Source organism: Ixodes scapularis, unplaced genomic scaffold (assembly GCF_016920785.2).
Source record: "Ixodes scapularis isolate PalLabHiFi unplaced genomic scaffold, ASM1692078v2 PGA_scaffold7__128_contigs__length_106722199, whole genome shotgun sequence".
Lineage (NCBI taxonomy): Eukaryota > Metazoa > Arthropoda > Arachnida > Ixodida > Ixodidae > Ixodes > Ixodes scapularis.
In genome coordinates this window covers 63,981,078-63,993,295 of record NW_024609882.1, presented here as the reverse complement: position 1 = coordinate 63,993,295, position 12,218 = coordinate 63,981,078, and the positions used below count along the sequence as shown (strand labels likewise).

The following is a 12,218-nucleotide window of genomic DNA, read 5'->3' as shown; positions in this document are numbered from 1 at the left end:
AAAAGTTCACATCTTTTGTATAGATGTAGTCAACTCTACTATATAAAGCTGCAGCTGGTGTATACCGGCTCCATTATGACACCAACTTCCGATGATATCTGACAACGAAAAACGCACTTTGGTCACCGAAACGATCTCCTCATCGTTCGAGAATGCTTGTTGATATAAGGTATTCATGTCATAGTGGGCGAATAAAAATAAGAGCATAAAATTCTAATCGTATCATGCAGAACAAAACAAAACACGAAACATCGATAACAGAATGCCTTGGCTTATTTCCTTGTTTTTCTGCCTCTGTGCCTAATAAAAAAAAAAATCTCTGTTTAATTATTAGTAGTCTTGAGAAATTATCAATCTAGTGTAATATTTTTAAAGCGAAAACTACGTTTTTAGCCGAATTTCATAAGAAACCCGTCACAACAAACTGTAGCGTAAATTTCAATAAAAAAACAAACAAAAAAACTAAAAAAGCCACAGGCTAAGCTCGAAATTAGCTCCATAATAAAAAAAATAAAAAATCCGGGACTTTGAAAGCGATATTTGGTCAGCTTTTACTGCTGTTAGTGCGTCGGCAACCGATTGTATCTGCGTCTGCCCCTTCCTAGGTGTACACTAACGGCGATACCGAATCGTTCTTTTGAGGCGATGGCAAAACTATGGAAAATAGCCCGCAATCCGCGAGGATATGCTGAGCTCGCGAATCCAACGGTGTAAAGTGACCTCTCCTACGGGAGCGGCAAGTTCGTTCGGTGGCCAAGTTTGCGTGGGAAATAAGACAAAACATATTCTTTTCATCCTATAACGCGTGGACACTAACGTGCGCGTGATTGTTTTATAATACTTGAATTAAGTAGTTGTTTTAGAAAAATTTAAGCATGATATTTCAGAAAAATGTACTGGCTGAAACGATCAACCCGTTATTGAAATAAAATAAATGAAAGCAAAAGTAGTCAAATGTTAAAAAAAAAACGAAAAAAAAAACGAGAAATGAAAGCCGACTTTTAATGACCGGAATGTCTATATGAACGCTGGCGGTTGGAAGTTTTTTATGCTTGAAGTCTGAACACCATGCTCAGAATGTGCGCGCGACTCAGCAGCCACTGCGCTGATCGATGCCCACCGCAGAGCAAAAACCCCCGGGCAATATTCGCCGATTTTTCGCAGCAGCCCCAGCGTTAAAGGAAAAATACTGGATAGTAGGACATCGGCTTAATAAAATTATGCTTAAAGGAATAAAACCGAATAGTAGGACGTCGGCTTAAGGCATAGAGCTGGAAGACCCAACTGCCATGAATAAAACAAATGATGTTCACAAAACAAAATCTGTTAACAGGTCGATGATTTTTCTTGGCATATGGCTCAAGGCTTTCGACTAGCTGGAATACTGAAACGCACGAGAAACGATGTCGTCGTTTGTGCTCCCTGGACGAAGAAGTCGAGGCTGTTTAAACCCAATGGTGAAAACAAGTTAACGAAACACGAATGGCTAGTCAAAGGAAAAGATTCTCGGCTTATCTTTTTATGTTCATGGTCACGTCAAACTTATATCTGAACGAGTAAAATCATAAACATGTTCTATTCTTAGATTAAAAAGAGTGGGGGCGAAAAACAAATTATAGGAGCGAGAGCTCGCGATCTTGTGAATTCAAAGCTGTACTATGAGAGTTTGCGTTCTGGCCAATGTTACTAAAACACTCAGCTTGGAAACTCACCCTTGAAACCCGGACCACTCGCGTCCATCGAGACCAAACCAAATACTATAACAGCGCCTCCCTTTAGCGACGAGTCAGAACATGAAAATTTATTTATATGGGTAGGGCGAATTGGCACTTCGAGATGACGCCACCGAACCCTTGCGCGACTCGTCCTGAACCAACACCTGCAGCCGTGTAGTCCACGGAGTGGCCGCTGCGAGAGAAATGGCGTCGTTGCGATCACCTTTAGTTTGGCCCTCGAGTACAGATAGGTACCACTTTTTCAAAGCAGGCTCCATGGCAGTTTCCCAACTGAGTTATTCTAGTCACGTTGGTTTGAACCAGTGTTGGACAAGATACTCGAAAAAAGTATTTAAGTTTAGTTCTAAATACGTGCTTAATAGAGTATTTAAATTACTACTCAAGTTGCTTCTACTCTAAAGTATCTTGTTTAGAATACAAATACTGAAAAATGCAATTAAACTACTTTTAAAGATGCTTGCGTAATTTGTATCGACGTCAGTGACAAACACAATTATCCAGTTGCGCAAATCTGGTTTATCAGGAGGATTTATTAGCACGCAACCTATGCTTGTTTTCGAACTTCTCGTCATATATCCGTCTTCGTTTGCGCTGGAAGACATGACCGCGAAATTTCGGTTTACCCTGACAAAAGGAAGTACAATCGCCAAATGCAATACCAAACTCATTAGGTTCTTTATCTTCATTGCAGTTAGAGGAAAGTAAATACACAGAGGAGTTGTCTGCAATGCAAATGCTTTGAGATAACATTAAACAATTGCACATGTTGAGCTGAAGCCTGAAAGCAAGAATAAAAATTCAAACGCACTTTCAGGTGCTTCCGGATATTGGAATTTGAAGCTTTGCCAACGGAGAGTATCTTCGTCTTGGGGAGGCATAGCTTGCATTTCAACTTGCAGTTTGTAGACTTGCTCGGACAGGCATTCGAAATAAGGACACGGCCACGGTAGGACAGAACCTCCGTCTTCCATCGTGATGAGTGTGACAGCTTGAGTGGGTGAGAGTATTGCAGAAGGCAAAGCAAAGGAAGTGTTTCGCAGCTAATGGAGTGTCGAGAAGGTGGCTTTTATAATATGAGAGTAGTTTTTTTATGGTGTTACCGTGCCGCATGATGCGGGCGCCTTGAGTCTCACAGTGTTTCATGTCAGCCAGCCAGCGGAAGCGCCGTTACGTCAGAGTTCAAGGCATGATCGGATTGTCTAACGATCGTTCGAAAAAGTCTCGCCTGACACCTGTTGTCGGGTGAGAAGTCGCCGTAGCTTACCGGAGCTTGCAACAGGATTTGGTTTCTGGATAGAATGTTCGCGTTCACTCGTGCCACGCCGATACCACTTCACACCGAAAAACTTGGAAGATGGCACAATGTTAGAAATGCATTTGAGATAATTAGTACAAGATACTCAAACTTGTAATTAAAATACACTATCAAATACTCTCGATCAAAAGTATTTGCAAGATACCAAGATACTTCGAAAAGTATTGTGGGGTTGGGATCCCTCAACATTCTGTCCCGTCAGCGTTTTGGCGCGCCGTGGCGGCCGCGCTGGCGTAGCGAGAGGTGGCACTGCTTACCACTGTGAGTGGCTTCCTCCTCTCCCCCCTTGGGGCGATTTCCGTAACGAACCCCCGCACAAAGGAGATCGACGTGTCGCTCCTTGATTGGCCACTTCGCCCCCGCCGTTATTTTAAAACAAGCGGACAGCAGTATCGCTGTCTCTTCTTCCTGGGATTCGGCGGCGGCGACAACGGGGAACCGTCCGGCTCACCGGTGAGCGTTTACCCCGTCCTTTGTACATTTGTGAACGACCGTTCGGCCGTGGGCGATCTCCACACCGACGGCGTTCACCAGCTTATAGCCGCTGTTTTGTTGTTATTTGTTTCATTGTAAATAAACAGTTTATCACCGTTACCAACGTGACTGGTGTCTGTCTGCGCTCAACGAGCAGCATGCCACGCGAGTACGAACCCGCTTCGAGGTAGAGCGTCTCGCCGCGAACGTGGTACTCCCAAAGGCAGTGGCCCAAAGGAGAACCACAATTTGGCGCCCAACAAAAGGGCTGACGACCAGAATTCCGGTACGTCTGCGTGTCCGACTGCAGCCGAGTGACGAGTCCTCGCGCAACCAGCGCTTGCCGTGACAATGCAGACCGACTTCTCGGATTTGCTCACGCTGGCGACCGCGGCCGACGCATTCGCGCGGCCCCCACTTCACCGGGGAGCCGAAATGCCAACCCTCCAACGAGAAGCGCCCTACGGCGCACACCTGGAGCCGAACGTGGTTCCGACGCCATTGCGGACGGGCGCCATCGCTCCCGGATCTTCCCTTAACGCACGTGCTTCGCCGCCGGCACAAAGCGAAGCCTACCGGTCTCCCCACGGAGAAACCGCTGCGGCGCCTCATCACACCTTGCTCGAAAACGCGGCACGTGTGATTGAAAGTCTGACAGGCGCGTTGCGAACGACAACACTCGCACCACAGACCCAACGACCTCCGGTCCGAATTCCCGTCCCGACTTATCGGGGTTACGCAGACAGAGCGAGCGCTACGGACTTCCTTGACGATTTACGGAAGTACCAACGCGCGATGGGTATGTCCGATCGTGAAATACTTGAGCGCATTCTGCCAATCGCGCTCGTCGACGAAGCCGCTCGCTGGTTCAGACTTGTCGGTGACCAACCCGGAACGCTCGATCAGTTCCGAGAAACGTTCCGCCGCGAATTCCTTCCCGCCGGCTACGAGAGAAGGATGCGGCGGGAGCTCGAACAGCGAACCCAGCATCCGGACGAGTCCCTGCTGGAGTTTGTACGAGTCATGCAAGAGCTCTTCGAGCTCGCGGAACCCTCAGCTCCCCATGCAGAGCGAGTGGAACGCGTCATACGCCAAAGCCACCCGACTTTCGCTGCGTATCTTCGAGGCAGCCGTTTCCGCGATCTGAACGAGCTCGCCTCCGAGGCCCGGCGCCTTCAGGGAGACATTCTCGCTGCCCGTGCGTAACGGCCTCCGCCTCCAGCGTCAGCGGCCCTCGAACCGCCCTGCGCGTGGAGCGGGGTCACGCCATCTCGAACACCGAGGCGCTACGATTCCGCAAACTATGCGGAAGATTGGGGCCGAGATACGTACGCAATCTCAGATCGTGCGCTCGACCCTTACTCCTACGGCAGACGAACAAGCCGGCCGACGCCGCAGTTCAGAACCACCGACTCGCGCCCCAACGAGGCAGCGAGGCAGGAGGAAACGAGGATCCCTCAATCTCAGCGAGCGGATGCACGCTACGACATAGCCGGCGAAAACCAAAACGCACGGCGGAACCCCCGGCGAGGCGACGACAGAAGATGTTTTCGGTGCAATCGCCCCGGTCATCTCGCTCGCCAGTGCCCGGAGCGGCCGAACACGGAATCGCACCACGCGGGAAACGAGCAAAGCCACCGGTGAACGGCCCTTGGACGGGCGGACCGGTGGCTAACAAAGAATCGGAGGGTCCCATGGCCACTCTTTTACCGACCGCCTACAGAATAGGCTTCCCGACCGGCACGCCAGCCCCGTTCATTTCTGTAACGATCGCCGGCAAGCCATTCAAGGCACTCCTCGACACCGGAGCAAGCGCTTCGATGTTCGGCGACGAAGTGTTGACTCACCTCCGACAGAATTCTGTCCGACTCCGAGAATGCAACACTGCCTTTCGCCTAGCCTGCGGAACCGCCCTTTCGGCTGGTATCGCGCGGCTGGTCGCGAGATGGGAGAATCGAGTAAGACGACAACGCTTCGTTCATCTCCCTGGCCTATAGGTGCCCATTATTTTGGGCAGAGACTTCCTTGCCAAAACAGGCATTGTAATCGACGTCAGCAGCGCAAGCTATGGGGGGGGGGGGGGGGGGGGGGGCACTTCTGCACCCCTGAAACCCTTCTGCGAACCCCCGGCCGTACCGCCAACGCCACCATTGGCGCACGCGACGAGCCGTCGGGAGGAAGCGAGGGACTCCCTAAACCGGGTCATTGACCCCAAGTCACCGAGTCCACCGCCGATGGCAGCGAGCGCCGCCCCCATTGGGGAAATGACGCATCCACTGCTCACGCAGTCATGCAGCGTGTCATTGCGAGAAAAAGCCCGACTGTCGTCGTTGTTGCGCCGCTATGACGCAATGTTCACGGACCGACCGGGCTGCACAAACGAAGTGCGACATCGGATTGACACGGGCGACGAACTGCCAAGAAGGCAGAACGCGCGACCCGTAAGCTTGGCTAAACGAAAAGCCATCGACCGTGCCCTGGACGAAATGATCGATACCGGAGTTGTCCGGCGATCTAACAGCCCCTGGGCATTCCCCGTGGTGCTGGTCCCGAAGAAAGACGGCAGCTCACGCCTTTGCGTGGACTACCGCCGTCTGAACGACGTCACACGAAAGGACGCCTACCCGCTACCGAGCATCGACTCGATTCTGTCCAACTTGGGCAGTGCGCGGTACTTCACCACCCTGGACGCTAGCCGAGGCTACCTCCAGGTTCGGATGGAGCCAGGTGACGAGGCAAAAACAGCCTTCTGTTGTCACCGCGGGCTTTTCGCATTCACACGAATGCCCTTCGGTCTGTGTGGAGCGCCAATGACGTTCCAGCGATTGATCGACCGAGTACTGGGAGAAGCCAAATGGAAACAAGCAATGGCCTATCTCGACGACATTGTCGTCTACTCCAACACCTTCGAAGATCACCTACGTCATCTGGAGGACGTACTCGACCGGCTAAAAGCCGCGGGAATGACCCTGAACCCCGAAAAGGCCCAAATAGCCGAAACCCGCATCGCCTTGCTCGGGTTCGAACTTGATCGCGGGCGCCTTGCGCCACATCCCGACAAACTACAGGCAATCCTGGAGTTTCCTGCGCCAACCGACGTGAGCTCCCTCCGTCGCTACCTGGGAATGGTGTGGGCCGTACCCAGAAAAAAATTTCGGGGGGGGGGGGGGGGGGGGGGGGTTTCGGGGACAACGGCGGCCATTTTGAAAGTGTCTATTGTCTTATTTTCGCCTATGAATCATGTGCATCGGTGGCATATAATGGGGAGTTACAGCAAACCGGAGAACCGGTCCCGGTTTGGTACCCGGTAGCCGACCGGCGCCACTGCGCGTGCGCAGAGGTGGAGATTAAAATCGGCTGGCTGCCAGTGCACCGACCAGGGCCGTACCCAGAAAAAAATTTCGGGGGGGGGGGGGGGGGTCAGAACCCCCTATCCCCCCCCCCCCCCCCCCCCCCCTGGTTACGGCCCTGTGGTGAACATCTATCGCCAATTGATCCCAAACTGCGCGACGCTTCAAGCACCACTGACACGCCTATTGCGAAAGTCCGTGAGTTGGAGCTGGGGTCCCGAGCAGGAAGCAGCCTTTCGCCGCACCTCCCGAGCGCTCGCGGACACAGCTGAACTCAAGCTACTCGACTTGAACAAGCCCTTTCTGATCCAAACAGATGCCAGCAATCTTGGCTTGGGCGCGGTCCTGTTCCAACAGCACGAAGGTGTACTCCGACCGGTGGCCTTCGCCAGCCGCTCGTTGACGCCAGCTCAAAGGAACTACAGCACATGCGAACAAGAGTGCTTGGCCATCGTCTTTGCACTCCGGCGTTTCGACATTTATGTCGACGGGACCACTTTCGTGATCGAAACAGATCACCAAAGATCGGACTCATTCCTGGAACCGTCATCGCTGCCCCGACCAACAACGTCATCGACAGTCCGGGATCACCCTTATCGTCTTCTGGATTGGAGGGCCCGTCAGCTGTTTCATGGAACGCCTTCTTTGCGGATACAGCGCCACCACCCCTGTCGTCACTCCCACAATACCCTTCGATGGGCCTACAAAAGGAGGTGCCAGAGCGTCGCCGCGCCAGTGGGCATGGGAGCGCAAGCGTAATGGTGACGCTTAACCAGGACATGCTCGTTTTCGTACAGCTCCCGTTTTTCGTCTTGGTCGGACTCATTCCTGGAACCGTCATCGCTGCCCCGACCAACAACGTCATCGACAGTCCGGGATCACCCTTATCGTCTTCTGGATTGGAGGGCCCGTCAGCTGTTTCATGGAGCGCCTTCTTTGCGGATACAGCGCCACCACCCCTGTCGTCACTCCCACAATACCCTTCGATGGGCCTACAAAAGGAGGTGCCAGAGCGTCGCCGCGCCAGTGGGCATGGGAGCGCAAGCGTAATGCTGACGCTTAACCAGGACATGCTCGTTTTCGTACAGGTCTGTAAACGTTTCTCCCTACATACTAAGCGGACTAGCAACGTGTACCTTCTTCTGCTCCCATGCCCCGGAGTGCTTATTGTATCTGTCACTGATTGTTTTTGTATGCTTAAGGCACTGCTACTGCAGTGTGGTGATGTGGAAACCAATACGGGACCCCTGTCTGCCTCTGAACAAAGGCAGTTAAATGACATGTTTGTTATGCTACAAACCATTGAATCCAAATCAACTATACTTGAAGCTGGACAGAAAAACATCAAGGTCGACATAAAACATATCTTAGAGAAACAACAAAGCCTTGATACCGCTCTGTCTTCTCTTTCTAATCGGGTTACTTCAATTGAAAAGGATGTATCTATCATTGCTGAAGTTAAGCATGACATTAATGAGCTACAGTTTGTGACGTCTGAGCAGAGTGCTGCAACATCAACCTTGCTTGCTCGCATAGACGACTTAGAGAACCGTTCGCGTCGTTCAAACTTGTTGTTTTACGGTATCCCTGATGCTCCTAGCGAGTCTCAACAAATTTCTGAACAGAAAGCACTCGACCTTGCGAAGGGCAACTTGGGCGTCGCAGTTGATAGCTCGCATGTTGAGCGTGCGCACCGCCTTGGTGCTTTCCGTCAAGGGAAAACAAGGCCCATCATTGTGAAATTCTTGTCTTTCAAAATGAAAAACCAGCTACTTTTTTCCGCTTCGAAACTAAAAGGTACACCCTTTTCATTATCTGAGGATTATTCACCAACTGTTCGCACCGCAAGGAAGGCGTTGCTCGTATATGCCAAACAACAAACTTCCCCATTCAAACTACGCTTCGATAAACTTTTGATCGGTCCAAAGACATATACCTACGACCACCATTCTAAGTTAGTAACTGAACTTCAGCGATAGCGCAAGGCGGGGAGTGTTCGAAACAGCAGATTAGGCTCGTATGAGGGCATCAGTTTTTTATATGCCAATGCTCGAAGCGTTCTATCTAAATGTGATGAGCTAAGTACCATTATCTCGTCTTGCAGCGCCAAAATAATCTTGCTGACCGAGACGTGGTTAACTCCTCAAGTCACTGATAGTGAAGTACTGCCTGATCACCCTAATTTCATTATCTATCGTCTCGATCGACAGCAACGACGCGGTGGTGGCGTTCTTATAGCCGTAGATAAAAAGATACCTAGCAGAGTTGTTTCTAATCATTCACAGCTTGAAATAGTTTGGGTCTGCTTACAATGCAGTTTTAGGTCTGTCTTGGTTGGTGTTTGTTACCGTCCTCCTGACGTGTCACACTCGTTCTCAAGCCTTCTTCACGATGAATTGTCATTACTTTCAAAAGAATATCCAACCTATCCCATACTTTTATTTGGCGATTTTAACTTTCCGTGCATTAATTGGAACGACCCAACTCCTGTCTGCTCTAAAAACTCCAGTGTTTGTCAACAATTTATTGACGTCGTTTTAGATTTCAATTTTTCTCTGATAGTTTCCCTTCCTACGCGAGTCTCTCATTCCTGTTCAAACATTTTAGATCTTGTTCTTACTTCTCACCCTGAATTATTTCCAACGCCTTTGGTATTCTTGGACGGCATCAGTGACCACAAATCAATTCATTCTTACATAAAAGTTGAAACTGCAAAAATTGTTCGTTCAGGAAAGAAAATATTGCTATACGACAAAGGGAATTACGAAGAAATAAACCGAGCGTTGTGGGACTATTTCTCTTTTTTTTTTTTTCTTAAATAATTTTGATTCTCGAGATGTTAACGAGAACTGGAACTTATTTAAAAACAAGTTAGATGAACTTGTGAACATTCATATCCCATTCAAATACCTCAGGCCTTCCTCGGCGAAACCATGGTTCAATCGACAGCTTAGGTCTCTCTGTAACAAAAAGAAAAGGCTTTTCCGTGCTGCTAAGCGTGATGATACTCCTGAGTCATGGTCCAAATATAAAAATTGTGAACATAACTACAAAATGAAACTGCAAGAGTGCAAAAGCGTGTACTCTCAGCAGACGCTCCCTTCAATATTACTTAACAACCCTCGTCGTTTCTGGAGTATTGTTAACTCAAAAGACCACACTTTACCAAAGATTTTTAACGGCTCGGGTGAAGTTGTGCCAGATGATCAGTGTGCAGCTATGTTTAAAGGGGTACTTCGCCGATTTTTGAGCTACCTTAAATAACTATATTTTCTGACTCCCAGGCCTTTACCCTTTCTGGTATGCTATTTAGTATCGTGAAATTCATAATAGTTATTGCGAAATCGGCAAATGAAAATGATGCAAAAACAGACATTCAAATATACCCGCCCTTTTCAGGGCCGTGACGTCAGTGGAAGTTCAGCTTGCCAGTCGGGCGAGCAATCTAAAAAATAGAATATGCCAATCATTTGTTCCGTGCTGGAGCGCGGGGACTGGAGCGAGCTTCCAAGGCATTCATTTGACACCATGAAACTGCTTCAAATCAGTTGGGAACAAATTCTACAGTCCAAAGAGTGAACCTCTGCACTTCCAATGACGTCACTTTTTCATTGTTGCCAGTAGAGACTTTCAGTTTGAAAAACACGGTGAGGAACAAAGTTGTAAATTCAATAACTTCGCGAAAAAAAATTATTTTGACCTAATATTCGGGATACTATTTTGGCGATGTTGTTTGGCGAGTTTAGCAAAATTTCAAGCAAATCGGGGACCATAATCGGCGGAGTACCCCTTTAATGATGTTTTTTGCAATGTGTTTACACCTATTTCTACCGACTTTTTACCTGGTCACGTTCCTGCTGATTATTTTCCAATGGACCCTGTTTTTGTAGACGTTAATGGTGTATCTCAAATTATTAACTCATTAAAGGTCTCGTCGTCCTCTGGGGTTGACAATATAAACACTAAAATATTACGTAACACTAGCCTGTCTTGTAGTTTATTTCTAACCAAGATATTTCAGCAGTCTTTGGAGTCGGGGGTGGTGCCTGGGGACTGGAAAATCGGCAAGGTCATTCCGGTCCACAAAAGCGGCAGTAAGTCTTCTCCCCTCAACTACAGGCCTATATCTCTTACTTGCATCCCATCTAAGATCATGGAGCATATCATTTTCACGCATCTGTTTGATTTCCTCGAAAACAACTCCTTTTTTAGCAACGCGCAGCACGGTTTCCGCCGCAACTTTTCTTGTGAAACGCAGCTCCTATTTCTTACTAATGACCTTCACCTAAACCTTGACTCCGGCTACCCCACTAGTGCTGTATTTCTGGATTTCGCCAAAGCCTTTGACAAAGTGCCACATAACCTCCTTCTGCTGAAACTTTCTATGCTAAAAATTGACCCTAACATACTAAAATGGATCGAATCATTCCTTCTTCAACGTTGTCAGTTTGTTTATGCTAACCACACCAAATCCTCCCTGTGCTCTGTTTCTTCTGGTGTCCCCCAGGGGACAGTACTCGGCCCATTACTCTTCCTAATATATATTAATGATCTTCCTCCCAACATCTCTTCCACTGTGCGGCTTTTTGCCAATGATTGTGTAATCTATCGTAAGATAACCTCTACAGATGATACTGTAACGCTTCAAGGCGACATTTATAAAATTTCTGAATGGTGTAACACATGGCGCATGTCCTTAAATCCTAACAAATGTCAATGCATGTGCTTTTCTCGTTCATTGTCAATCACCTATCCTGTACTTCTTTTGAACTCTGTCCCCATTGATTATACTAACCAATACAAATACTTAGGCTTGAATCTCACACCTAATCTATCATGGCATACTCATATTAAAACAATTATATCCTCAGCAAACCGCTCTCTAGGCTACATTCGCCGAAACTTTAGATCCTCACCTGAAAACCTAAAACGTATTTTGTACACCACTATTGTTAGGCCTAAATTAGAATATGCGTCCTCCATCTGGCATCCTCATCAGAAAAATTTAACAGACTCCATTGAATGCGTTCAGAACCGTGCTGCTCGCTTTATTTTTAATGACTATTCTCGTACCTCAAGTGTGTCATCAATGAAGTCTCGTCTTAACCTTCCTCTACTTTCCTCCCGCCGTCGAATTTCCCGCCTTTCTCTTCTTCATAAAGTCTTCTACACACCTTTCTTGAAAATGTCTCTTCTGAACCCGCCCACCTACATATCATCAAGATTAGACCATTCATGCAAGATCGCCCGTCCCAAGTCATCAAGTGAAGCACACCAGCATTCCCTCATCCCTGAAGCAGTTGTGGACTGGAATGACCTCCCGGACGCCATAGTCACCATACC

General features: G+C 48.6%; 1 pseudogene; it reads right to left on the bottom strand.

Moving 5' to 3' along the window:
- Window positions 1-2,707, bottom strand: part of LOC121833146 — a 42,370-nt pseudogene extending 39,663 nt beyond the window's left edge.
- Between the last annotated feature and the right edge of the window lie 9,511 nt (window positions 2,708-12,218).